Raw genomic sequence first — 25,847 nt, 5'->3', positions numbered from 1 at the left:
TTCTTTTCTGAACACACGTGATTGTACAGTCTTAAGAGATTTTTGAGAAAATAGTAGATAACTATTTTCCAAGGATGGTATAAATATAGTACTGGTAAAATGAAGCAGGGAATACACGAGGAAACTCCCTAGGGTTGCTGTGAATCTGGCAGTCCATATTTGTTATGTATAGTGAAAAGCAGATTATCTTCTGATATTTACAAAGATTCAAAGTTTTTTAGTTTCTGTTATAAGAATTTTAATAGATCATTCTTTACTCCTCACCCACATCCTTTTTTTCTTTCTCAAATTACTTTTTTTTTTAAAGATTTTATTTATTTATTTGACAGAGAGAGAAAGAGAGCACAGCAGGGGGAGGGGCAGGCAGAGGATGAGGGAGAAGCAGGCTCCCCGCCGAGCAGGCAGCCCGATGCAGGGCTCTATCCCAGGATCCTGGGATGGTGACCTGAGCCGAAGGCAGATGCTTAACCAACTGAGCCACCCAGGCGCCTCTCTTTAGATTACTTTTATAAACTTAGAATGTCATGCAGGATTTACTTCTAAACTTTTTATAACAAAAAAAGTTTTCTGCCCCCACTAGGTGTTGTGAATGATGTGTGATCTTGCGTTCAGGAACTCAACACTTTATGTAAGTGAATGGTCACTCCACGTGCCACTGAGAACCAATAACCGTTCCCTTCCCCTACCCTGTCCTGAGCAGATGTCATTAACTGGTGCATTCTTTACCTCTCCTCCCATTCCAGTACTACCCAGGTCCAACCCTACCCAGCTTCTAAGATCAGGTCAGTCAGGGTGGTATGGCTACAGACATTTTTTAGCTCCTTTATTGCTCTTCATTCCCCAAGATGAACTTGTGTGTGCTCTTCTATTTTCTTGCACGGAAATACTCTTGCTTGGGCCACCAGACACGTCCTAGTGGCAGCATGCAATAATTTTTAGGCAGTATTCGGATAGGTAGTGAAAGATCCTTGACAGATAATGTGTTTGGGATTTAGACCAGAGTTGGCAAAACTTTTTCTGTAAAGAACCAGATAGTAAATAGTTTAGGCTTCTCGGGCCACATGATCTCTCTCAACTCTACTCTGCCAATGTAGTGCGAAAGCTTGCAGAGAAGATGTAAATAAATGGGCAGGGCTGTGTTCCAATAAAACATTACTGATGGACACTGAGATTTGAATTGCACATAATTTTTATGTGTCATACAGTATTCCTTTCCTTTGTTTCCACAGTTAAAAAGTGGAAAAACCATTCTCAGCTCGTGGGCCATAGACAAACGGGGGGCAGGTGGGATTTGGCCTACAGGTTATAGTGTGCTGACCTCTTCTTTAGAAAGACCTGAGTTTACACAGCAGCTCTCTTAGCTACTGGCTTTGTCTCCTTGGGTAAATTAGTTTACTTCTCTGCGTTTCAGTTTTGTCAGTAAAATGGGGACTGCACCAACTTCATGAAGTCTTTGTGAGCATTAAATTTGATAAGGTATGCAAAACATACAGAGAAGTAATTGTTAGTTGTAGTTTTTTTGTAAATAGTCACTATAAAAGTAATACAAATTGTTAAGTAATTAGTAATTAACTTAACCTGACATCTTTTCCTAAATTAATGTAGCTGGCCTCTCCTTTTTTTCTCAAAATGGAAACAGGTTTCTTATCATGATTAAAAGTAACACATGTTCTTTAAAAAAATAAAGTAATATGTGATGCCTGGGTAGCTCAGTCGGTTAAGCATCCAGCTCTTGATCTCAGCTCGTCTTTTTTTTTTTTTTAAGATTTATTTATTTATTAGAGTGTGAGAGAGAGAGTGCATACGTGGTTGGGGGGGGAGGGGCAGAAAGAATCTCCAGCAGATTCCCCACTGAATGCAGAGCCCAACCTGGTCTTGATCCCATGTCCCTGAGATCATGAGATCATGACCTGAGCTGAAACCAAGAACTGGACGCTTAACAAACTGAGCCACCCAGGTGCTCCTCAGCTCAGGTCTTGATCTCAGGGTTGTGAGTTCAAGCCCCAGATAGAGCTCCATGCGAGGCATGGAGCCTATTTAAAAAAAAAAAAATAGAGTAATATGGAAAATACAGAGATAAAAAAACAGTAAGAGAATAAGATCAACACATAGGGTTAATTCCACAGTAATCCTCTGATATAGGCACCATCACCTCTTTTATTTCATATATGAGGAAACTGGGAGTCAGAGGTATTAAGTAATTCGTCCAAAGTTATCATTTATATAGTATTTATTTGCCTTTTTGTTGTCCAGAAGAAAATTTCTATTTGGGGGAGATTGTGTTTCTTCTATCCCAAACATGTGGTTATGGTAGAGTGGAGGCTAATCAAAATTCTCATGTCCTTTGGCCACAGAGTCAGGCATTTGTACCAGAAAGGGCCGATCATCATGCCCTTGGTCCTGTGGCTTACCATACGTTTCTGTCATGGTTGGCCATGTGATCCAGGCTTGTCCAAGCAGTGGCATTTTCTGGAAGAATTTCCAACTGAAGCACCAGGGAAACTCATTTCTCTCTGGCCTTGTGGCTTGAAGAAAGTACCTTTATCATTGTGTTTGGCCATGGATTGAACTTACGGTAACAGCTGGCCTGAGAGAATGAAGCCAACCAGAGGGAGCAGAGCTGGTAGCCTCTGGGAGGAGAGCAAGAGTGGATGGAGGGAAGAGAGAGAAGAACCTGATGAGGTTTGAGTCCCTGGATCCAGGTATTTCTGAAGGCAGACCTATCCCCCAGCTTCTCCATGATTTGGTGATATGAGCCTTGATCAAAACTGTCTTCCTCAACTCAGTTTGATTTCCTGTCTTCTTTTTTTGCAGTCAAAAAAATACTGAATGAGCAGCTAGAGTCAGGATGCCAACCCAGATCTGGCTGACCCTACAACCTTGAGCTTCCTTCCCAACCTTCCTTGGAGACAACCTCTGCTAATGGTTGGATATTTTTCTCACTGTTTCTTCTTCTTTTTTTAATGACTAAACAAATATTATGGTATATGTAAATATTTAAATTTATGATATATGTTGCCAAATTATCATTCAATTTGGCTTTACTAATTTATACTTCCCCTAACACTTACATGCTAGATATCTTATGTTGCACCCTGGGGAGGGGGGTGCCCTCTACCTTTTCTACCCTGTTTTGTGCTCTGAGAGGCTCAGCTGGGAGTATAGGTCCCTTACCTTCAGGCTTCTGGTTGGGCTGGGTTGTCCAGGATGGGGGCTACCGGCAGGAGATGAAAAGGAAGGAGAATTCAGAGGTTCCGCTTCTCCTTGGCTCTTCCTGTGGTATTACGGAGGGCTGGCTGCCTTCCCAGACCTAAGGTTACAGTTCTCTCTGCTCCACTTTGTTTTTCTGCTTCTAGCCCTGGAGACTGCCCTCTTCCTTGTGGGTGCCCTCCACCCTGCTTGACACCCTTATGGATAACCCTTTTATTAAATGCTCTTCAAATTACCCAATTTGGGTGTGTTCTTAATTTCCTGTCTGGACTCTGAGTAATACCACTTGCAGAAGGGTGTCTTTTCCTTCCACATTTCATGTCAACATAGGATATTGCCCACGTTTTTAATCATTTCAGTTCTCATAAGGGGAAAATGGTATCTTGTTTTAATTTATATTTTTTTGATTATTATTGCATTTGAACATCTGTTCATATGTTAATTGGCTATTTGCATATTTCTCTTAATTGCTTGTTAATATTCTTTGCCCATTTTTCTTTTGGGTGATCTCTCTTTCTCTGTTTTAAATTCCTATTATGAGTGGAATATTTGTTCCTATTATATTTTCCAATTGATTGTTAGTATAAGTGAAAATTATTTCTTTCATATTTTGTTATTCCTCTAAACTCTCTGTTAGTTTTAATAGATGTTAATTCATTCTCTCAGATTTTCTAATATCATTTACAAAGAATAAAAATGCTCTCTCTCCCTTTCTGATGTATGCCACATTTCTTTATCCCATTTCACTACACTGGCTAGATCCTCCAGAACACTCTTGGACAACAGGGGTGTCAGTGGGAATCTTTGTCTTATCACTGACTCTAACTCTACTTTTCCCAGAGTGTGCTTCACAGAATGTAAACACTGACATACCCCTTGAGAAAAGTTTAGACTGGTGTGGGAAGCACTACATATTCTTAGAGAGTCCCAATGCACATGAGCATATTAAAAGCTCTAAGTTGTTTGTTTGTTTGTTTTGGGGGGGGTTGTTTTTTTTGTTTTTTTTGGTCTTTGCCTAATATAGCTCCGGTACTGAATTTTATATAGTACATTATCAGCTTGGTAATTTCCATAGGTCCTGGAGGACCAAAATACAAACAAAATATTTTGTAATAATATAGCTAAACCACTGTGGTTTTATGCAAAAACTGAATTATTCCAAGGCTTCTTGATTATGTCTCTTCTCAATGCTTATTAGTATAGAAACATAAGCCACTGTATTTTGAATGTAAGGGATCATATGAATCATCCACCACTTTGGTACATTTTACTCTCAAAAGAAACAGCCGAGATTAAAACACTAACTTAAATGGAAGGATGGGTGTCAGGAAATCGAGCTGGTTTCTCCCCATCTCTTTATTCTCTGTTTTATGCACACACACTCACACAACCAACCAACCAAATGAATAAAACATTCCTACCAACAGACCTCAAGTTACCATTTTCTTTCATGTACAGGCTTCCTTATTAACCCTGTCTCCCTTCTTTCCAATACCTTTCCATTGTTCCTTCCTGCCTCCTTTCCTTTCTTCCGGCAAGCGTGCATGTATGTGCGTGCGTGAGTGTGTGTTGTCTCCAGGAAAATTTCTACCATCCCTCTTTTCCCATTGCAATTATCAGTTAAAAATTACTGTTATCGTTGTTGATAAAAATCAAGTGAATATTAGAGAATACTTGCAAGGAGAAGAGAAAAAAGCACTCATTTTTTAAACTCACCTCCACTGCATAATTAATAAATGTTATGTTTTCACACAAAATTAAGACCTGATACAGAATTGGTGACAACAAACTCCAAAGACCTTGAAAAGGCTCAGAAGTCCCCTTCAGAATTCTCACAAATGTCTCATCTACATTTGCTTTCTCTTCCAATTAAGTCTATTATTCCCAGAGCATTTAAGAATAATAAACTATCTTTTATTCAATTTAACTTTTCATGTGCTTTAATTACTAGTATTGAAACAGTTTTGCTTTCTGCTGTATTTCATTGCAAGTCTTTCAGCTACACTATAAAGCTAAATTAAGGCTTTTATAGATTTTTTTTTTAGGATGAACCTGATCCTTATTTATTGCTGCTAGGGTAATATTCATCTTAAGTTTTAAAAAACTGACATGTAAGTAAACTCTTAGAAAATAACTCACTCATAAATTGGCAATTTCCTGTGTGGTAAATAAATAAAAAAAAATACCAAAAGATGGACTATTTTTATAAAATTTCTTTAGTTAGTTCAATTAGGCCATTTTTGTGAGTGTGAATTTAAATCACATTTCAAGGCTAATATAGATTTACAGAAATCAGTGTTACCTCAACTTAATTGTTATGTCATTATTTTAGTCATATGTTTATTTTTCACTTTTAGTAAAATTTCTTTGATTTCTGAAGTTGGAATTCCCATGTTTAAAAGAATAGATCCCTGACTTTATGTTAAATGAAATGGCATACCAGTTTTTTGGAGGGAGGGGCATGGGGTGGTGTCTGGAAAAATGCCTTTTTCATTAAATAGATCTATAAGAAGAAAAATTCATTATTGCTAATGAATGCAGGGATTTTACTTACTGGAAGTAGTCAAGTGGTCTGGTACAAAAATGCACATTGCATTATGAACCATAACATTGGGAGGTTTGTAATATAAGAGCTGCTAAATATATTTTGAGTATCACAAAGACTGTGTTTCTTCCCCGGAGCATGCTCTTTGTTATACCCTGCTTCTCATATTCTTATCTTTTTCGTGAGTAGTGAATCTCAATAAAATCTATGGATTGTGTTATGTTTAAAGGTTATTTACTGAACCAATATTTTCACAGATAAGATCAATAATATATGTGTAAACCTTTGAAATTTAGATTGGAGAGGAAGCTGCCTAATAAAACCCTGGTACTGAATTTTATACAACATCTTACCAGCTTTTTAATTTTATATTCAGGTCCTGAAGGATCAGAAGACAAACTGAACACATCTGCAATTATCTGGATTTAGCCCCAATGGTTTTATGCAAAAACTCTGAATGCATTTAAGGTTTATGTATTGTGAAGGCGGTATGTAATGATTACCCATTTCATTTCTTTGTTAAGAACCTTTGTATAACGTTAAAATTTTGAAGGAAAAGTTTTATGTTTATACCTATTTAGTTGCACCATTAGTTCAAGATATAGACTAAGGCAGTGCTAGAGTTCTAAAGCATGTTTCATTCAGTGATTTTTTTTATAGAGTTGGTATCTAATGCTGTATTTGTAAGGCCATCAGTTATTAAACCACGTAAGTGTTAAATTCCTTTTGAAGCTTTCAAGAGGTATTTTAATTAAGTTTTCAAAATTGCCTTTGGATCATCTTCACAATTCTGTAGTGCTTTATTTCCATTAACAAAATAGTAATTAAAATTAAATTTTAAAGGAAATAACCACAGTGGGTCATACTTTTATTAACTTGAGGTAGATAATGAACCTGTCCTATATAAAGACTGAGCTAAATCTGCTGAAAGGCTGGGGATAGTATATTTTAATTAAGGTAATCCTTGTTTGCATCTAACAAACAGCATTGCCACTTAGAAATTTAAGATCTTAGTGATGCATATTAGTACGTTACCTCAACAATCTAATAGAGATTTAATACTTGTGTTTTAAAGAGCAATTTGTCATAAATTAAGAGCATTTGCATAGTAAATTTCAAGGATGTTATTCTTTGCAGAGTTTTCTATAATTAAGGAATGCATTAAACATTAAAATTTTATAATTTTTGTAGTACTAGGAAAGCTTGCTTTGTTATTAAACTGAGCCTTATTTTCAGCTGCGCATAACTGTATGGAAAAATCCAGTCTTAATAAAGACATAATGAATGTACTGTCACTAAGATTTTTTTCCCTCTTAAATCTTGAGCAAAGGCTTATGTGTTTAAAGAATGTTTTATCGTGCGAAATGCAGCTCTGAAGACGTCTATTTACTTGGATGGAGAGTATTTAATCATTTAAAAAGTAGGCCAAAGAGACTTAGCCCAACCATACTGCTAAATAGTTGTAAGCTGCATCATATATAAATTAAGTGTTCTGTAATTGGGGGTATGGGTAGAATCTTTCTTTAGTTGGCTAAGTGTTTACAATATTCGTATCTACGTTAGTCAGTTAAAGGAATTAAAAAGCCCATTTTAATTAAGAATGACAACCTTATTCTCAAGGTTACTTTTATTTTAATGGCTAACAAGATAATTTTAGCATTTGCATTTTATTGATCCAGAGAGAATGATTTTATAAAATATAGTTTAGGATAAGGCTCAGCAGCCTGGTTCACCCATGGTCAGATGGATTTTTGACTTGTGGTGAGAGTCTCTGTCACTTAGACATTTTTACCTGGGGATAACTTTAGGGGATGAAGGGATGAAGGGATGTGTTCCTCAGAGAAGGATTTACACCGTACTCAGTTTACCTTCGATTACTGTGTATTCTTCCTTCTTATTATCCTCTCCTGTAAACTACCTGACTCCCTGTGCTTTCTCCAACCAAGAGGAAAGGATCTAGACTCTCTGCCACCAGGATCTACAGAGGTCATTGGCTTGACCTTGTAGTAATTTTTTAAAAAAGTTTCCCCTTGGCAGGGAACACAAGTGTTTATTGAACATTCATTCAGTGAATGTCTTCTGTCAAAGGACTAATTCAGGTTATATAGGTGTGGACATTATGTGACTCATGATTTTTAACTCAGCACTGCATCAGTTCTAACAATAATTATAAAATATTTAGATTCTTAGTTTTATGGTATGTTGGAGCCAGAGTGGAAGGTGATGTTTCACTGTTCTCATAATTTAGAGATTTCTATGCTGTCAATATATCATCATCATCATTATTATTATATAATTAGCTATAAGAGTCTAATAGCTATAATATGTTTTAATTAGCTATAGCTAAGAAATAATAGTAATGAAAGAGGATATTCCAATTCTTCCTTTCATTAGAAGGGCAGGCTGAAGTGAAAATAGTAGGCACCTGACGACACTAGGTTGTGAGTTCAAATCTCAAAATTGTAATTATTGCTGGGTGATCTTGGGCCTGAATTTCTACATTTGTATGCTGGAATGTACACATTCCGTTCAGTTTTAGCTTCCTCTTTCTTCCACTTTAAAAGACTATATTAACTTGAAAGCTCTAGTGGTTTCAGAGATAACATCTCTGGTGAAGATTCCTTCTTGCCCTGTTTGTACCACCAACTGCCCATCTCTACCCCTCGGTATTCAAGAGTTGAAAAATTAAAGCCCAGAAAGATAAAATGATTGATTGAGGGAAAACACGAAATAATTTAAAAATAAAAATGAATAGTGGACACAGACCAACTTCTCCGGGCCTCTCAGTCCTCAGGATGGATTAAGTGTTCCCGTGGGGGGTGGAGTGCTGAGTTTTACCACTGGGACTTAGGGAGGAAGTGCCAAATTTCTGTGATGGCAAAGAATCTACAACCTAAGGTCTTAGATTAAAACTACTTTCAGGCTATTTTGTTGTTGAGGTTGCACTGTATTAGATGCCCAGCAAAATCTGGTGATTGGAAGCTGGTCAATGAAGATTCTGAACTGTAGATGACCAAATCTCCATCCGATTCAGCACTTTCTATGTCAGGCACCAAGCATTTCACATTTACTAACCTATTTAATTATCACTAAAATTTCATGAGGTTAGTACTGTTACCACTCCCATTTTACTTATGAGAAAAGTGAGGCGCAAAGAAGAGCCCATTGTGCGTGTAAGGAAGTCAGAGGACTGGGAAGCTAATCTAGGCAACCTGATGCCGTAGCCTAGCTGTTCAGCACTTTGCTATTCTGCCACTTAATATTCTGTGGGCTGTCTACGGAGAATTAGCACAAAGGTATGTATGGAGCCCAGATCTTTCCTTCTGTGACTGTTTTTAGGTTGGAAGTAGCTCTAATGGAGGGCACACATGAGAAGGGGTCTGAGAGAAGAGCAGCGGAATAGGGAGTAGTCATGTCACAGGGCTTTGGAGGCAGGAGATGTGGCTCTTACTGTATTTTTTAAAAATATTTATTTATTTATTTTAGAGTGAGAAAGAGAAAGAGTGAGAGCATGAGCAGAAGGGGCAGAGGGAGAGGGAGAGAGAATCCCAAGCAGACTCTGTACTGAGCACGGAGCCACCACAGGGCTCAATCCCAGGACCCTGAGATCATGACCTGAGCCCAAACCAAGAGTCTGATGCTTAGCGGACTGCGCCACCCAGATGCCTTAGGAGATGTGACTTTTCACGTTGGCTCTGCAGCTCCTAGCATGAGCTCAGGTGAGCTGTGGAAGCTCTCTGAATTTCCTGCTCAGTAAGGTAGTGATGTTAATGTCCACATGGTAGTATTGTTGTTCCTCATCACCCAAGTGGCCGATGCCTGGTTCAAAGCAAGGTCTTTATCCTCAGTAACTATTGTTAGGATCTACCCACTTATTACTTAGAGAGATAAGGGATTGCAGTCATACTCTTGTGCCCAAAGTGTTCCTGTTCAAAAGTTAAAGTCTGCCTCATTTTTGTTAATCTTGGTGGCTTATAATGGCCCTTGTTTCTGTGATATGGGTTTTACAATTGTGTTTTCAAATAAATATAACTTTCTCTTCTGGTTGCTTCTGTTTTTCCGTATGAGAAGGTAATAAGCATCTGCAGGAGACTGGAGGCTCACTGCAAAAATCCAAGATATGTTTATGAGCCACTTATTTGCAGTTAATCTCTATAACACTTTGTGGGAATTAGCAGTGGTTAGATTGATTTTGGAATGACAATCCTAACATAGGACGTTTTCATTTGGAAAGAGGAGAGGGAGTTTGATTTCTTCATTTCAGTAAATACAGAGTACCTACCATGTGCCAGATACGGTGCCTGGGTAGAGTGAATACATTTCATTTTAAGAAGTCACTGAGCAATTGATGGAAGCCGTTTGCTATGCTGTGTTGAGGTGGATTGGGATCCCAAGCGGGCAGGAAAGTATGCCAGGGTTTGAGAGAAGGGGATGACAGAATCGGACTATGTATTTACTCTGCATGATGTAACTACAATAATATGAGCAAAATCCAAACCCAAGTCATTTTTTTTTTTTTATAAAGTGTTGTTGTTGTTTTTTTTTAAAGATTTTATTTATTTGACAGAGAGACACACAGCGAGAGAGGGAACACAAGCAGGGGGAGTGGGAGAGGGAGAAGCAGGCTCCCTGCGGAGCAGGGAGCCCGATGTGGGGCTCGATCCCAGGACCCTGGGATCATGACCTGAGCTGAAGGCAGACGCTTAACGACTGAGCCACCCAGGCGCCCCCTCAAGTCATTTTTTAATAAAAAAAATGTTTTTTATAAAGTGTTTTGAATATGTTGACTATTTTGGACTTTTTTCTATTATATCTAAATATAATTTGTATTATCCATATATTATATGATCACTGGCCTATTTTGCCTCACTCATAGCATCATTTTATACCAACTTGATATGATCAGCGTATAGATAGGAGTTTATCTTCAAAGAGAAGTTATTAATTATTTTTATATATATAAGAAAGACATAGACCCTTCCCTTTAGGAGTTTAGAGTTTAAACTAGACAGTACTAAGACCAAAACACTCTATAGTATCAAACAGGTACCTACATTGAATAAAACATTTTGTATTTCCAGAAATGTCACTTACCTACCTTAATCAGCATGTGTGCTAGTAATTTTTGCTTCTGTTTCTGCAAAAACAGAAAGAACTAATGATTCAGTCCTAATGGGGAAAGAGCAAAGATGTCACAAAATCATACAGTTCTTTAAATTAGTTTTTTTTTCATACTTCTTATTAGGATTATGCTCTTTATCTATGATTGCTGCTCTAAAATATTAACCTTTAGCAAAATTCATTGCACAGCCGGTTGTAGCTCTGTGATCTGCCCAATTACAGCATTCTGAATGTTTATACATCGTTGGGAATCCCCAGTGGGTCTCCCTAAATTCCCTGAAGAGAAAGAAAAATTCCAATCATTGTTTCCCCTTCCTGCTTTTGTTCCCAGAGAGAACAGACCTGCTCATCAAGAGCAAACACACGGAGGTGAGAGATCAGTAAAATTGTAGCACAAGGCAGCCGAGTTCTGCTTTGTTGAGCAGAAGGAGTGAGCCCTACAGTCTCCATGAGGTGTCTCGCTGTCTGCGGAGGATTTGTGTGAACTGTCAGTTGAAAGCATTGACAGCGTTCCATTAGTAATGAATTATGGGAGTAATTTCATTAATTTCTTTACCTCAGTCAGTACATTTTAGTGTAAGTTGCTCAACCAAACATCAAAAGAACCACTGCTTTGTAACCTTTTAGTCTTTTACTGTGTAACCAGGAACAGCAAAGAAATAAATTAGCGTAACATTCCTTTAAAAAAAAAAATGACTGGAGATAAGCAGTGGGCATAATTTTTCCTGTTTTTAATTTAATAGCAGGTTTATGGTTTTATGCAAAACCATTCACATTACATTTGACCCTCTGGGAGCTGCCTGTTTTTTTTTTCTTCTGTGGGTATAATTTTGAGTCTTTAATAATCTGTTGTTAAATCCAGTCTGAGTTTGATTAATGAATTGTGATGAGCCAGTGCATTAATTTGCAGGTTTGGTCTAATGCCCTAAAAGGCTGCTTTGTTGTGGATGTTATTAACACTAAACTCCTCAGGAGGAGCCATGGGATGGCAGTGTGCCCCAAATAATGGACAAGCTACATCTCTGGGAAATCCCAGTGAGGGAACTATAGCTCTAGAAGTGACTATGGAGCTATGTTATTGAAGGAGAAAATCCTGATTGAGTTTAATGTCCTAGAACAGGGGGCTGCAGAGACCAAGGGTTCTCTGGATGGAATTCAGGGGGGCCTGTGGATTTAGATAGTAAAATAATTCTTTACTTTCATCAGGCTTTAACTGAAAATTCACATTCTGTTCAATTATAAATGTAGGCAATAGGCCACAGAATTATTAATAGTATCTGTGACTTTGTCGTCAATAAAAATCACAGATATTTTTATAACATATTATGGGGTTACAAGTAGCTCAACATGCCATTTGTGCTTATCACTGCTTCAAAATTATAGTTGTTATTAGGACAGCTGCTGGGTCTGGTTATTTAATGTGTTAGTAAAGAAATACTACATATCACAAATTTTTAAGATGATAACCATATTTCAAGATGATTGGTTGCATTTGTATTCTTGTTTTAGGCATTTAAATACATGATTCTGAGAAGGGCTCTTTGGCCCCCAAATGGTTAAGAACTCCCCTTTCTAGAGTGGCTGTTGTCCAAGCCACCATCTTTCTCTTCAGTAAATTGATACTTTACTTCTTCCTCAGAGCTCTATTTTCAGGAGCAGGTCCAAGGCTCAGGTGTGATACCCATGTGGCCAGTTGATAGCAGTGACTATCTGGTGTTAACATTACCAACTTCTCATTTATTCCCCTACTTTCCTCCTTCTGGGATTCTGGAAGCTACAGACTGTTTATTTTATTTGCTGTTAATTTCCCAACCACATATTATACTGTTTGGAACATAGTAGACACTTAGAAAATATTTAATGAATGAGTGATAGTTTAGGAGGAAATAATTTTTTTTTTTTTTTTTTGCCCCATTTGAGTGAATCTGGGCTTTAAGATCATTTTTTAAAGTGAAAGAAAAATCTGGTCACATTCTGAAGAGTTTATTGCATTATAAAAGGTATTTACAAGGCATTACGAATGTTTTTTAGGAACTAATATTAACCAGTTTATTGTCCAGCAGCTCAGCTTATTGGGGAACTGTAGACTCTCATAACTGATTTTTAAAAAGCATTGTTATCATTAAACAAAGAGAACTGGAATTCTCCAAAGGCAAATATAGCTGCAGAGAGATAAGAAAATTAGATTAAGGAAAGAGATTAGCATGTGTGCTGAGAGTGTGTATAAGTGTGTGGATGTGTTTTTGTGTGTGTCTCTGTGTGTAAAGAGACCCAGCCCGCATGAGAGAGTCTTTAGAGCTGTAGTTGCCTTGGAGATTATTTTTCAATTTAATTTAACAAGTATTGAAACTGAAGCACAAAGAGGTTAAATGATCAGTGACCTCCTAATTGCTAAATCCAATAAAGCCTTCCTGGACCTTATCTTACTCGACCATGCTCCTGCATTTTATGTTGTTTACCTTCTACTTTTTCTGAAAGTCTGTGTATATGCTGTTTGCACCACCCAGAATGCTTTCCTTTCCTGCTCCTTTCTGTCTCTGCCCCCTACCCTTCTTCCAGAAGAACACAGCTTTCACACCCACCTGGTCTCCATCCTTTAAGTAGAGCTTTGCTCTAGTTCCGTGTTTATCAAATTTTTTTTTTTTTTTATCATTCTTGCCATCCTTAAGTAGCCTTTTTAGACATTTAAAAAAAACTCTCCTCATTCTCTCCTCCACCAAAACCTGGTGTAATTTTAGAACCACAGATACACTATAGATCAGTTGATGTACTCTAGCCTTCTGCAGGGAAACAAACCAATATAATATCCAAGAACCAATTTCCCCTCTCTGGGAGTTGGATCACCCCTGCTGAGAATGCATCCTCTTGTGGAATTCAAATGTCGCCAGACTGTGGATTCAAAAGAGGTTGCGAAGGGCACCAACTTCTAGCCATTTTGCTAACAGAAATTCCAGTCTTTCCTACAGGATTTCTTCCCTCCCCCAACTTTTCAGGAGTGTTTACCTGTTTTGTATATAAAAGTAGGTTTTGTTCTGTCTGCCTGTTCCTACCTGTGGGGGAACTGGGAACACAGTCACTATCTCAAGGATGGACTGGAAGAGAATTGTTCTCCGTTCTGTCTTTGGTCATGACAGTCAAGCCCAGTGAAATGCAGCTGGTGGGCAGTGGCTCTCAGAACCCTCTTGTTGCTGCCACAACTGCCTAGTGGGCGGGAAGATGGGCACCCTCACTGCTCTTGCTGCTGGCTACAGGTGCCCATGTTTACTGACTGGCCTTTGCACAGGTCTCTGATAGAGTAATTGCTCAGGCAAGTGTGCTTTTTGGTGATACTAACTCTTTTAATTCCCATCTTACACAATTGTGTTCTCTGGGGTGCATCTGAGACACCAGGTCCACTATGCAACTATCCCACAGTCTCTCTGTCCTCCAAGTTTGGCCCATGCTGTTCCATCACCCTGGAATGTTCTTCTCCTTTTCAACTAGATAACTCTACTCTGTTACCATATTACAATGTCATTTCTTTCAGGAAGCTCCTCAAATGCTCCCCCACAGTCTATGTGTGGATACCCTTCCTGCAAGCTCCCATGGTATCTTGTATTCCTAGAGTTATTATATATAGACTGCTTATTTTTCTGTATATCCCATTATCATTTAGCCTCCTTACATGCAGAAAGCATGATGGTTTTGAGGTTTAGCAAGTAAAAATATAAGATGCCCAGTTAAATTTGATTTTCAGATAAACAATGAATATTTTTTTAGTATAATTATGTCCCATAATTGAATATTTGCATATGGGGCATACATATTTGAATATGGGACATACATATACTAAGAATTATTCATTATTTATATACCATTCTAATGTAACTGGCCATCCTGTATTTTACCTGGCAATCCTAAGAACATGTCATGTTTTACTGTATTCCTGGAGCCTAGCACAGTTCCAATCATCTAGGAGACACTCTGTAAATCCTTACATAGTGGATGAATTTATTTTAGAAGCTAGTGATAGAGCAGTGAACAAGACAAACAAAAGTGTTTGCCTTCTTGGAGGTTATATTCTAGTGGGTGAATATAAATAATAAATAAATAAAATACATAGCATGTCAGTGTTGGTAAGAGCTATGGAGGAAAATGAAGCAGAAAAGGGGATATAACATGTCTAACATAGGGCTGATTTTTCTTCTTGTCAAACTTGCTGTATGTTCATTCTTCCTTCAGCTGATGGCAACTCCATTCTTACAGTTGTTTAGATCAAACCCCTGGAAGTCATCTTTCCTCTTTCTGTTATACTCCTCATCCAATCTGTTAGGAAATCTTATTTGTTCTCCTTTCCAGAAGCTGACCACTTGTTACCATCTCTACTAAGAAGTCATTGGTCCAAGCCACCATCAACTCTCACCTGGATTACTGCAATAGCATCTGGGATGGTGTCACTTCTTCTGCCCTTGTCTCTGTATGCCCCATTTTCAACACAGCAATAGAAAGAGATTTATTTATTTATTTATTTATTTATTTTATTTATTTTTAAGATTTTATTTATTTATTTGACAGAGACAGAGATAGCGAGAGCAGGAACACAAGCAGCGGGAGTGGGAGAGGGAGAGCAGGCTTCCCGCCGAGGAGGGAGCCCGATGTGGGACTCGATCCCAGGACCCTGGGATCATGACCTGAGCCAAAGGCAGACGCTTAATGACTGAGCCACCCAGGTGCCCGAAAGAGATTTTTTTAAATGTAACTCAGATTATGTCATTCCTTTCTTCAAAACATTCCAATGGCTCCCTACTTTCCTCATTTTAAAAACCAGGTCTTCAAGGATCTTCATGATTCAGCCCCATTATCTCTTTGATCTCAACTCCTGCAACTCTTTCTCACTAGGGTGACCGACCAACCATCTCAGTTTGCCCTGGTTGCCCTGAAAGTCACACATCCCAGGAAACCCCTGAGTCCCTGGTGAATTTGGACAGTTAGTTGCTCACCCTACCCATCACTCTAGCCCCTGTACCTTTTTACTGTCCCTCCAACATACCCGGCACACTCCCACCTCTGGCTTTTGCACTTGTTCTGCCTGTTATGAACATTCTTCTCCCTATATCTAAGTCACTAATTCCTTTCTACCTTCAAAGTTTTGTTCAGATGTCATTCCTCTCAATAAAGCTTGCTCCCAAAACCCTATTTATAATTTAATTTAAACTCCTTTCGCATGCCCTCTGAACAGTCTGACAAATGCTCCTTGACCTGCCCCAGTTTTATTTCCAAAGCATTTATCCACCTCCAACACACTGTATAATTAAAGTGTCTATGCTTATTGTTTGTCTCTTCCTTTTAGAATCTAGGGTCCATGAAGGCAAGAATCTTTGTTTTGTTTACTTATTTGTCCTAAGCACCTAAGTACCTGTCTCACATTGGCACTGGATAAATATCTGGTGAATTGAACTGAAAAGGGATTGGAAGTTGTTGGTAGTGGAAGAAATTGCAATGATTATGGTCAAGGACGAAGGTGGTATTTATGCAGAGATCTGAAGAAGCGAGGGAATGAGCCATGTGAATCTAGGTGGAAGAAACATCCAGGCACGTGGAAGAATGAGTACAAATGTCACGGGGCAGGAATGTGCCTGTCATGTTTGCAAAGCGCAAGGAGGCAGTAAGAATAGAGTAGAGTGGTCAAGATGTGGGGGGTAGGAGATGACGTAGGTGACTGGATGGCAGTCCAGATGATGTAGAGACGTAGTCGTGACCATTATTTAGCTTTTATTGTGAGTAAAATGAGACACCAATTGAACAGTTTAGGGGAGAGTGGTGACGTAATGTGATTCAGCTTTAACAGCTTACGCTAATGACTGTGTTGACAATCAGCTATAGGGAGCAAGGGTAGAAGAAGGAAGGCCAGATATGAAAAGGAAATGAATCAAGAAAGAGATGATGTTGGTTTATATAAGATTAGCAAATGGCGGTAGTGAGAAATGACCAGATTCTGGATAAATTTTGAATTGAAGCTGACAGGAAATGTTGATGATCTGGATGTGAGGTGTGAGAAAAAAGAAGAGTCAGGAATAATTTCTGATTTTTTTTAAAGTAAATTTTTCCTTGCAGTATAATCATGCATACAGAAACATGCCCAAATCGTAAGTGTAGAGCATGCTGCATTTTTCTCAAAGGGACAATACTCATGTAATCACCTCCTCCAGCAAGACATAGAACATTACCAGCCCCTGCTATGCTGCTTCTCAGCCATCATCCCTCCTTGAATAACCATTGTCACTGATTCTTCCCACTAAGCACAGCTTAACCTGTGTTCACAAGTTTTGATGTCATGTTTTCATTATCATTTAGTTCAAAATATTTTCTAACTTCTATTCTGACTTCTTCTTTGACTAATTTCCAAATATTTGGTGGATGTTCTAGTTTTTATCTGGTTACTGATTTCTTTCTTAATTCCACTGGTTCCAAGAATACATTAATGGTTTCAATATTTTGAAATGTTGGGGGACTTAGGAACCCATTTTATGGCCCAGAATGTGGTCAGTTTTGGTAAATGTCTCACGTTTCCTTATTAGATGGAGAATTTTATATCTGTCAATTAAATCAAGTTTATATAATATATTATTTAGCCTATTAACAAGTCAGGAAATGACAGATGTTGGCGAGGATGTGGAGAAAGGGGAACCCTCCTACACTGTTGGTGGGAATGCAAGCTGGTGCAGCCACTCTGGAAAACAGTATGGAGGTTCTCAAAAAGTTGAAAATAGTGCTACCATATGACCCAAAAATTGCACTACTGGGTATTTACCCCAAAGATACAAATGTAGTGATCTGAAGGGGCACATGAACCCCAATGTTTATAGCAGCAATGTCCACAATAGCCAAACTATGGAAACAGCCTAGATGTCCATCAACAGATGAATGGATAAAGAAGAAGATATTATATATATATATATATAATGGAATATTATGCAGCCATCAAAAAATGAAATCTTGCCATTTGCAAAGACGTGAACGGAACTAGAGGGCATTATGCTAAGCAAAGTAAGTCAATCAGAGAAAGACAATTATATAATCTCACTGATATGTGGAATTTGAGAAACAGAACAGAGGATCATAGGGGAAGGGAGGGAAAAATGAAACAAGACAAAACCAGAGAGGGAGATAAACCATAAGAGACCCTTAATCTCAGGAAACAAACTGAGGGTTGCTGGAGTGGAGGGGGGTGGGAGGGATGGGGTGGCTGGGTGATGGACATTGGGGAGGGTATTTGCTATGGTGAATGCTGTGAATTGTTAAGACTGATGAATCACAGACCTCTACCCCTGAAACAAATAATATATTATATATTAATAAAAAAAATATTATTTAGCCTGATCGTTCAGTGAGTAATTTTTCAAAGTTTATTGAAGTTTCCTTAGTTCTGTTAATTTTTGCTTTACTTTTTTGAGAGACTGAATTAAAAATTGTCATATCTTTCTAGATTAACTTTTTTTTTACTATTTAAAAAGTTCTTTTATTGTCAAATAAATCATACACACAAAAGAGAGGTAATGTATCACATATATATAGTTTAAAGAATAATAGAAAAATAAGAGTCTGTGAATCCACAACACAGCTTAAAGATAGCCCTGTTCTTGTTTATGTTCCTGCCTAGTTCTCTCTCACACCACTATCCTGGATTTTTTTCCTAAAGATTTATTCATTTATTTGAGAGAGAACGAGAGCGAGCGAGCGAGAGATAGAGAGCATGTGAGTAGTGAGTCGGGGGGGCAGAGGGATAGAATCTTCAAGCAGACTCCCCACTGAGTGCCAAGACAGACTTGGGGCTCCATCTCACAACCCATGAGATCATGACCTGAGCTGAAACCAAGAGTCAGTACTTAACTGACTGAGCTACCCAGGCATCCCTATCTTGGATTTTTTGTTAATTGCTCTTGCTATTAAAAAGAGTCTTATCATAATTATAAGCATCCCTAAATTATGGTTTAGTTTTATCATTTTTTCATCTTCACATCTGGGAGATTAACTTTTAAATACCATTATGAAATGTCCCTTTTTATGTTTAATGATAGTGTTTACATATCTCTGCACTCTTTCTCTGTAATTTCAGATGTGCTTATTTAGCAATGTACAGTTGAATTTTTATTTTTTCATTTAGTTGAGCAAACTTTATCTTTCAGTTGAAGTATTTAGTCCATTTACATTTAATGTAAGTAATGTAAGGATATATTTGGGATTATATTTACTGGATATAACAGCATGCATCTTTAATTAATAGAGTCTAATACAAATTACCACTTCTCAGATAATGCTAGGATTTAATAACATATTAATTCCATTTATCCCCTTTGGCTATGAGAGTTATTGCTCTCATGCATTTTAATTGTGTATCTTAAACTTCATAGTATATTATTACTGCTTTGTAGTCGATAGTCATTTATATTTATACTCATATATACCTTTCTGTTGCTCTTCATTCCTTCCTGAATTTCAGTCTTTCCATCTGGGATCATGTTCCTCCTGTCTAAAAACCCCTTCAGTATTTCTTTTAGTATGGGTCTGCTGACAACAAATCCTTTTTTTTTTTTTTTTTTTTGATGTCTTTGTATCTGAAGGATGTTTTTACTGTGTATAGACTACTAAGTTGTCAAAATTTCTCTCAGCACTTAAGATACATTCTATTTTCTTCTGGCTTCCAAGGTTTCTGTTCAGAACTTGTCATTGTTGTAGCTCCTTTGAAGGTAATATGCTTTTTCATCTGGCTGTTCTTATAGCTTAGTTTTTGTCTTTGCCATTTGGCAGTTTTATTATGATGTGACTAGTAGCTTATTTATCCTGCTTGGAATTTGATATCTTTTGTCTGTTTTAGAAAATTCTCAGACATTGTATCTTCAAATATTGCTTTGGCCCCCATTCCCTCTTGAACGTACTTCTGGATATCCAGTTATACTTACATTACACTTTTGCCATCACTCATGTGTCTCTTGCACTGTTTTCTATATTTCCATTCTATTTTTTCTTTGTTTTTTGGGCTAAATATCTTCTACTGAGCTATCTTACAGTACTAATCCTCTTTTTACCTGTGTTTAATCTGCTATTAAACCCTTCTGTTGACTTCTTAATTTTAATTATTGTATCTTTCAGTTCTAGAATTTCCACTTGATTATTTTTTAATGGATTCCATTTTTTCTAGTGAAGCTATCTTGTCATCTATTTTTTAAATATATTTATCCATGTTTGATAACTTTGATATCTGAATTATCTGTGACCCTATTTCTATTGTCTTTCTTTTTCTTTTTTCTGATTTATTGGTATGTCGGCTAATATTTTGTTGAGTGCCAGAAACTTTGCATGAAAAATTGTAAAGGCTCTGGATGGTGCTATTTTTCTCTAGAGAGGGTTAACTTTATACAATGGTAGGCAGCTGGAATAAGAGCAGAGCAACTCAATCCAATCAGTCTATGACTGAAAATAATTGGGTCTCAGAATTTGTAAGGTTGTAGATTCATCTGCTTGGTTCAACTTGTAGGCTGGGTAATCTTGGACAAGTACATAATATTTCTATTCATCACTTTTTTCATTGATAGTACAGGGAAAATAATAGTACTTTCCTCACAGGGTGGTTAAGAAAATTAAATGAGTTCATATATGAAAAGTACTTAGATTAGTACCACAGTAAGTGGTTAGTAAGTGTTTGTTAGTATAGCTAGTAAGTCTTGCCCTGATCAAACAAACATCCAAGACCAAAATCTTCTCCTTCCATTCCTGCATTTAACAAATATTAATTGGAATGGCTACTGACGGAACTCAATATGTGGAGAAAGATTAGACCTTGTTAGAGGATAGGAACAGGAAATAGGGTAGAAATGTAAAACATTTAAAAGCTTTTGCTATATTGATTATAGAGTCAAAGATATAATGTAAGCATCTCAGTGCTGGTCCATTGTTAACCAGATAATTTCCTACATGTTATTCAGTTAGTTCCCATAATGCTAAGTGGAGTTTCAAGGTGCAAGTCTTGCACTGTGGAGGTGATTTTAAAGACTGGTCAATTTCCTGCTTGCTGTCTCGGAAGTGGGAGTGAGTGGTTAGAGAAAGCAAGCCTCAGGAAGAAGGAGTAAATAGTTTCTAATGTTCTCCGCATCCTATCTCCTGGGCTTTGTTTTACTTCCTTTTGGAGTAGTGCATTCTTGATGTAGGTTCCAGGAAAGATGTTCTATCAACCATGAATTAGACATAATTTCATTAGACAATTTCCCAACTAATGTTTCTTCTTCACTTTTATAAGAATCATCCTAGTAGGATCATTCTAGTTTGATCGGATTTAAGGTACATGATTATGCCACAGACATTGTACATGAAGCAATCTGTGTTTTGACTGGTGATAAATTGATTATCACCTAGCCGGCTCAGCCAGTCCACACAGAGGCAGTTAATATTGTGAAACTTCAATAAAGTCGGCTGTCAATGCGATAGATATTACAGGTGAACTCCTTGATCTCTCATTGTAATCCTTTGAATCTCTGTTATCCATCATTCTATAATACATTTGTTTAGGAGGAAAATAAGCTTCTAAAATCTCACCATCAAAGTAAGTCTCCACAATAACATTTCTAAATCTGACATACAAGTCTCAACAACACTGTCAGAACACTATTTAGCTATCAAATTTAGTGAGGTGATGTACATTTACAGAAGGATGGCAAGAGATTGAAAAGTGTTCCCCTTTGTTTTCTTGGACAATAAAAAAGTTTTAGAAGCATATCCTTTTCCACTCCCCTTACCAACCAGCCCTTTGAGTAACTTGGTATTAAGCTTTTGAAATTTTCCTACTGCTAAGTGTTAAGTGGTACAAAGAGTAAGAATTAGATTACAAAAAGGTACAGCTTTATTCTTATGAATGGAAGCAAAACTCTGAAGAAGCAAAATATTGACAGATGTTTTTTATTTAGGAAAAAGGATTAAATTCTTTTTTGTTTTAGTTATCTTGTACTTGGTTTCATTGTCAAAATGAGTTAGCACCTCAGTAATTCTTCTCAGAGAACTTTTACCCCACAAAGGCCAAAACTCGAGTAAAACTAGTCGTGGCTCCACTTAGCATTTCTAGGGTGTTACCTTTTATGAAGAATACATTTACTCTAACCATGGTATATTTTGAATTTATATGAACATTCTAGTGAATGATCTAATTGTGTGCAGTTTAGTCTCCTGAGGAAAGAATTTTCTTCTATTTAATCTCAGGAAATAGGATCAGCTCTGCAAAAGTATTATAGAGCCCAAGGAAACACTTCCTGTATTTAAGTTAAGCAGCTTTAAAATTGCTTAAAGGGATCTTACTAATTAGAATTCCAGTGGAGAAAGCTTGGGAAGGTTTCAGAATGCTGTATCTGAATCCACTTCTTTTCCGCTCCTGGTGGGAATTTTGAAGGGATTTCACGTCGTTTCCCTAGGAGGTCAATTACAGACCTGCTTTCCCCAATAATTTTTTAATTCATTATTCTCAAATATCAAATACACAAAGGAAAATATAGTCTTTAAGCTATGGTATGAGACATAGTGATTGAATCAAAGGTTTCTTATAGTTTCAAAAAAAATTTGGTTTTCTTCATCTTTATTCAGAATAGGCTGGGAGAAGTGTGGAACTAAAAGTTTCTGAGGATATGGACTTCATGACAGCAAGCTCCTTGAGGACAGGGACATGTATCGTAACTTTTCTCAGAGCAACTTGCACAATATTTTGTGCAAAATTTACGTTAATAAATATGTGATTAAATCTACTGATTTCTGTTGCTTGGAAAAGTACTTCTCACTTAGGTATTCTAAAGCAGCTTGATTGTTTTGAAAGAGAAGGATCGTGTCCGAATGTGTTTCAGGCAATCTTTAGTGTGCTTTACTTGTAGTTGATCTCTCGTGCCAGTTGGACCTTCCTGGTGTGAGTAGAATGTTGCTAACTAACAGGATGTTTGCTCTGGCTTTTGAACCTATCATAACTAAATTTAATAAAAGGGCTGGAAAGCAAGGGAGGCAAGCATAAGATTAATTTTTTTTTTACATATGGTACATTATTATTTCCAAAAAGAAAATTATATCTAACATTATAATTAAAGCAAATTTTCACAGACTTATTGGAGGCATTGTGCAATATTTTTAATCATAGTAATAAGCAGTAAGTTGAAATGCTCAGAAAAGAAATAGTAATAATAGCTAATATTTATTGACTACTTAGATGAGCCATGTTCTTAACCTTTAGGAACAGTGCCTTCCAGAGCTGGGTCACATTTTCCATTTTTTTATTCAACAACAAGGTGACCAACTGTATTTTAGGCCCAACATAATTTCTTTCGATCCTAGGTATGTGAGGCTATGTTCATTTTCATAGTCATGTTAAAGGTTTTGGACCTTTTAATAGCATTTCATCAGATGCTTCTAAGGACCTGACAGAAAATTCTATGCCCCATTTACCTTGTGTCTTTAAGCCACATTCAGTTCTCCATTCTGGGACATCTTCAGTCATTGGACTCTGAGGAATTTGAAGAGCTTACCAAGGCACTTCATTTTGTTAAATGCTCCCAGTGAGCCTTCATGTGGTATGTGGAATTTCATTAATTTGGAACTCAATGTCATTACATTCAGACAAGGCCAGTCTAGAGGGCAGAATTTTGGAGGAATTCACAGAAAGGAGGATGCTGGAATACCCAAAGGAGGAACATAGGGGTAATATACCGATATTGTTATTTACCACACAGAAGATGAGTTTCAAGGGATTTTTAAACCATTTTAAACCTTTGGTATAAAAAAAGCTGATAGATAAATAAATTTATTGGATTTGGGAAAGACATATGGTTCCTGCATCCTGACACACAGTGACAAAGTTGTAAGCAGATAAGAGAGCAGAAGAACTCACTCTCTTTCTCAATACTCTCTGTGGCTGGTGCATAGTAAGCTTCCAATTAACTTTTGTTGAGGGGATGAAAGAAATTGCTATGAAGGAAGATTTTTTAGGATACTAGACCAAAATACCAAACCATGATCATCTCAAAAGAACGTTAACTCTGGATTTACTTGTGCAAATGAGGAGGACAGTGTGAGAGGCAATGGGGACAAGTGATAAAATAAATGCTTGTTCCCTCAAGATTCAGTGTGCCCATTCACTAGCACACTTTACAGTATAAAGGAGGCTAGTGTAAGTGGGGACCTGTGGAGCCAATAAGCTTTTGTTTGATTTTTAAAACTTTTTTGTTTGCTTATTTGCCCCCTACCCTCAGCCATACTGCTATGTGAGAATAGTGGGGTGGGATAATCTTAGACAAGTCACTTGACTTGGATTTTTCATCTCTAAGGAAATGGGGTTGGAACAGGTGAGACTTGACATCTTTTTGAGCTTTTATCTTGGATTTTTTTCTTTCTTTCCCCTTCTCTCTTACTTGCAACTCACCTCCACACAGTTTTATTTATATTTTATTTATATTTTATTGGCTCACCCCCAAATTATAAAATCTCTAGGAGAATATACTTATGCTTGTCTTTGCCACTTACTATTTGATTAGAGCCCAGAAACTGTGAAGTTACACCATTAACTTGTAAATTTCTGTCTGATGGAAAAAATAATCTCAAAGATTTAATTAATTACCCTGAGGACATTAACCAGTTTTGTACCTAACCTAGCAGTTTTATTCTATCTTTCCTTTATTAGAATTGCCTGTAAACCCTAAGTTCTCAAGTGCTCTTGTTTTTATTTATTTTTTATTTTTATTCAAGTATAATTAACATAGTGTTATATTAGTTTCAGGTGTACAATATAATGAGTTGATAATTCTATATATTTCTCAGTGCTCATTAAGATAAGTGTACTCTTAATGCCCTTTTTGAACTAATTGGGTTGTATATATGTTGGTGTACACAGATTTTCTGATTTTAAGACTTAGCTGCAAATGGAAAGAGCACAGAAAGAAAATGAGAGATTGATTGGGGTGAGGTGGTGATGTATAAAGGGGCAGTTGAAGAAAGACTGATTCCCTGGTCCCTTATTTTAGGGAATTTAATAAGATGAAGATTGGAATTCCCAAGAGGAGAGACAGAGCAATGGATTTCTTTCTGTAGTTAAGATGTTATATAATATTCCTGGAAAGACCTGTGTGGATCCCAGCTCTGGCAGTGGCCAAGCAGGAGGGCTTCCCCTACTTGCTTCTTGTTCCCCACCCTGACTCATACACCTGACAGAGCGGCAGCCCACTATTCCCTTCTAGAAGTCTTGCAACAAGATTCTCAAGATGGGATGGTCTTTGAGAGATAGATCAAAAGCCCCTCAGTTCACATTTGTCTCTCTCTTTATTTATTTCTCTAGGTTGAACAGGGATTTGCTTTTCCTTGTTTTAGGAATTACCCTATTGGGACAAACAGCTGTTGAGTTATATGATGCGGAAGAAGAGTTATCAAGTTTAAGGTCTGAATTCTCACTTTTTGAAAGCAATGTATCCTGCAATTACTTCAGATATCAGTTCTAAGTTTCATAAAGTTAAGCTTATTGAGTTTTGGGGCATTATTTCCAGTATGGAGCACAGTAACATGTATGTAACATCTGAAAAGTCATTCCTTAAAAAATTATGAATAGCACCTTATTGTACATTAGGAGCTTCATGGATTTTTTAAAAAATGTATTTTTGAAAACTAGATTAAAAAACATAAGTTAGCTATATCCTCCAGTGAATTAGGAAACTCATAATACTGTTTACTTGGGGCTAAAATAATCCCCAGTATACCTATCTACTTCTTGGGTCATACTGCATCCAGTCACGGTGGAATACTAGCGGGACTTCAGAGCTCTACCAGAGAATCACAGACTACAGCCGGGGATCCAAACCCAAATGCTCAGGTGGTCTCAGTAAAAGAGGTCTTGGCATGCAGAAGTTGCTCAATAAACATTTATTGAAAGACTAAGACAGAGGAAATTGCTAAGAGCATGGTAGAAGTGAGGAGGTTTCTGGCA

At 37.3% G+C, this 25,847-nt stretch overlaps 1 long non-coding RNA gene across 1 annotated transcript; it reads left to right on the top strand.

Annotated features, from left to right (window-relative positions):
• Nucleotides 1-2,814: 2,814 nt before the first annotated feature.
• On the top strand, nt 2,815-25,391 carry LOC116643967. Its single transcript, XR_004301680.1, has 3 exons — nt 2,815-2,925; nt 6,132-6,243; nt 25,206-25,391. It is a non-coding gene; the product is annotated as an uncharacterized LOC116643967 (long non-coding RNA).
• Nucleotides 25,392-25,847: the final 456 nt, after the last annotated feature.

Source organism: Phoca vitulina, unplaced genomic scaffold (assembly GCF_004348235.1).
Source record: "Phoca vitulina isolate PV1807 unplaced genomic scaffold, GSC_HSeal_1.0 scaffold2, whole genome shotgun sequence".
In the NCBI taxonomy this organism is placed as follows: Eukaryota; Metazoa; Chordata; class Mammalia; order Carnivora; family Phocidae; genus Phoca; species Phoca vitulina.
This window is presented reverse-complemented; position numbering and strand designations above follow the sequence as displayed.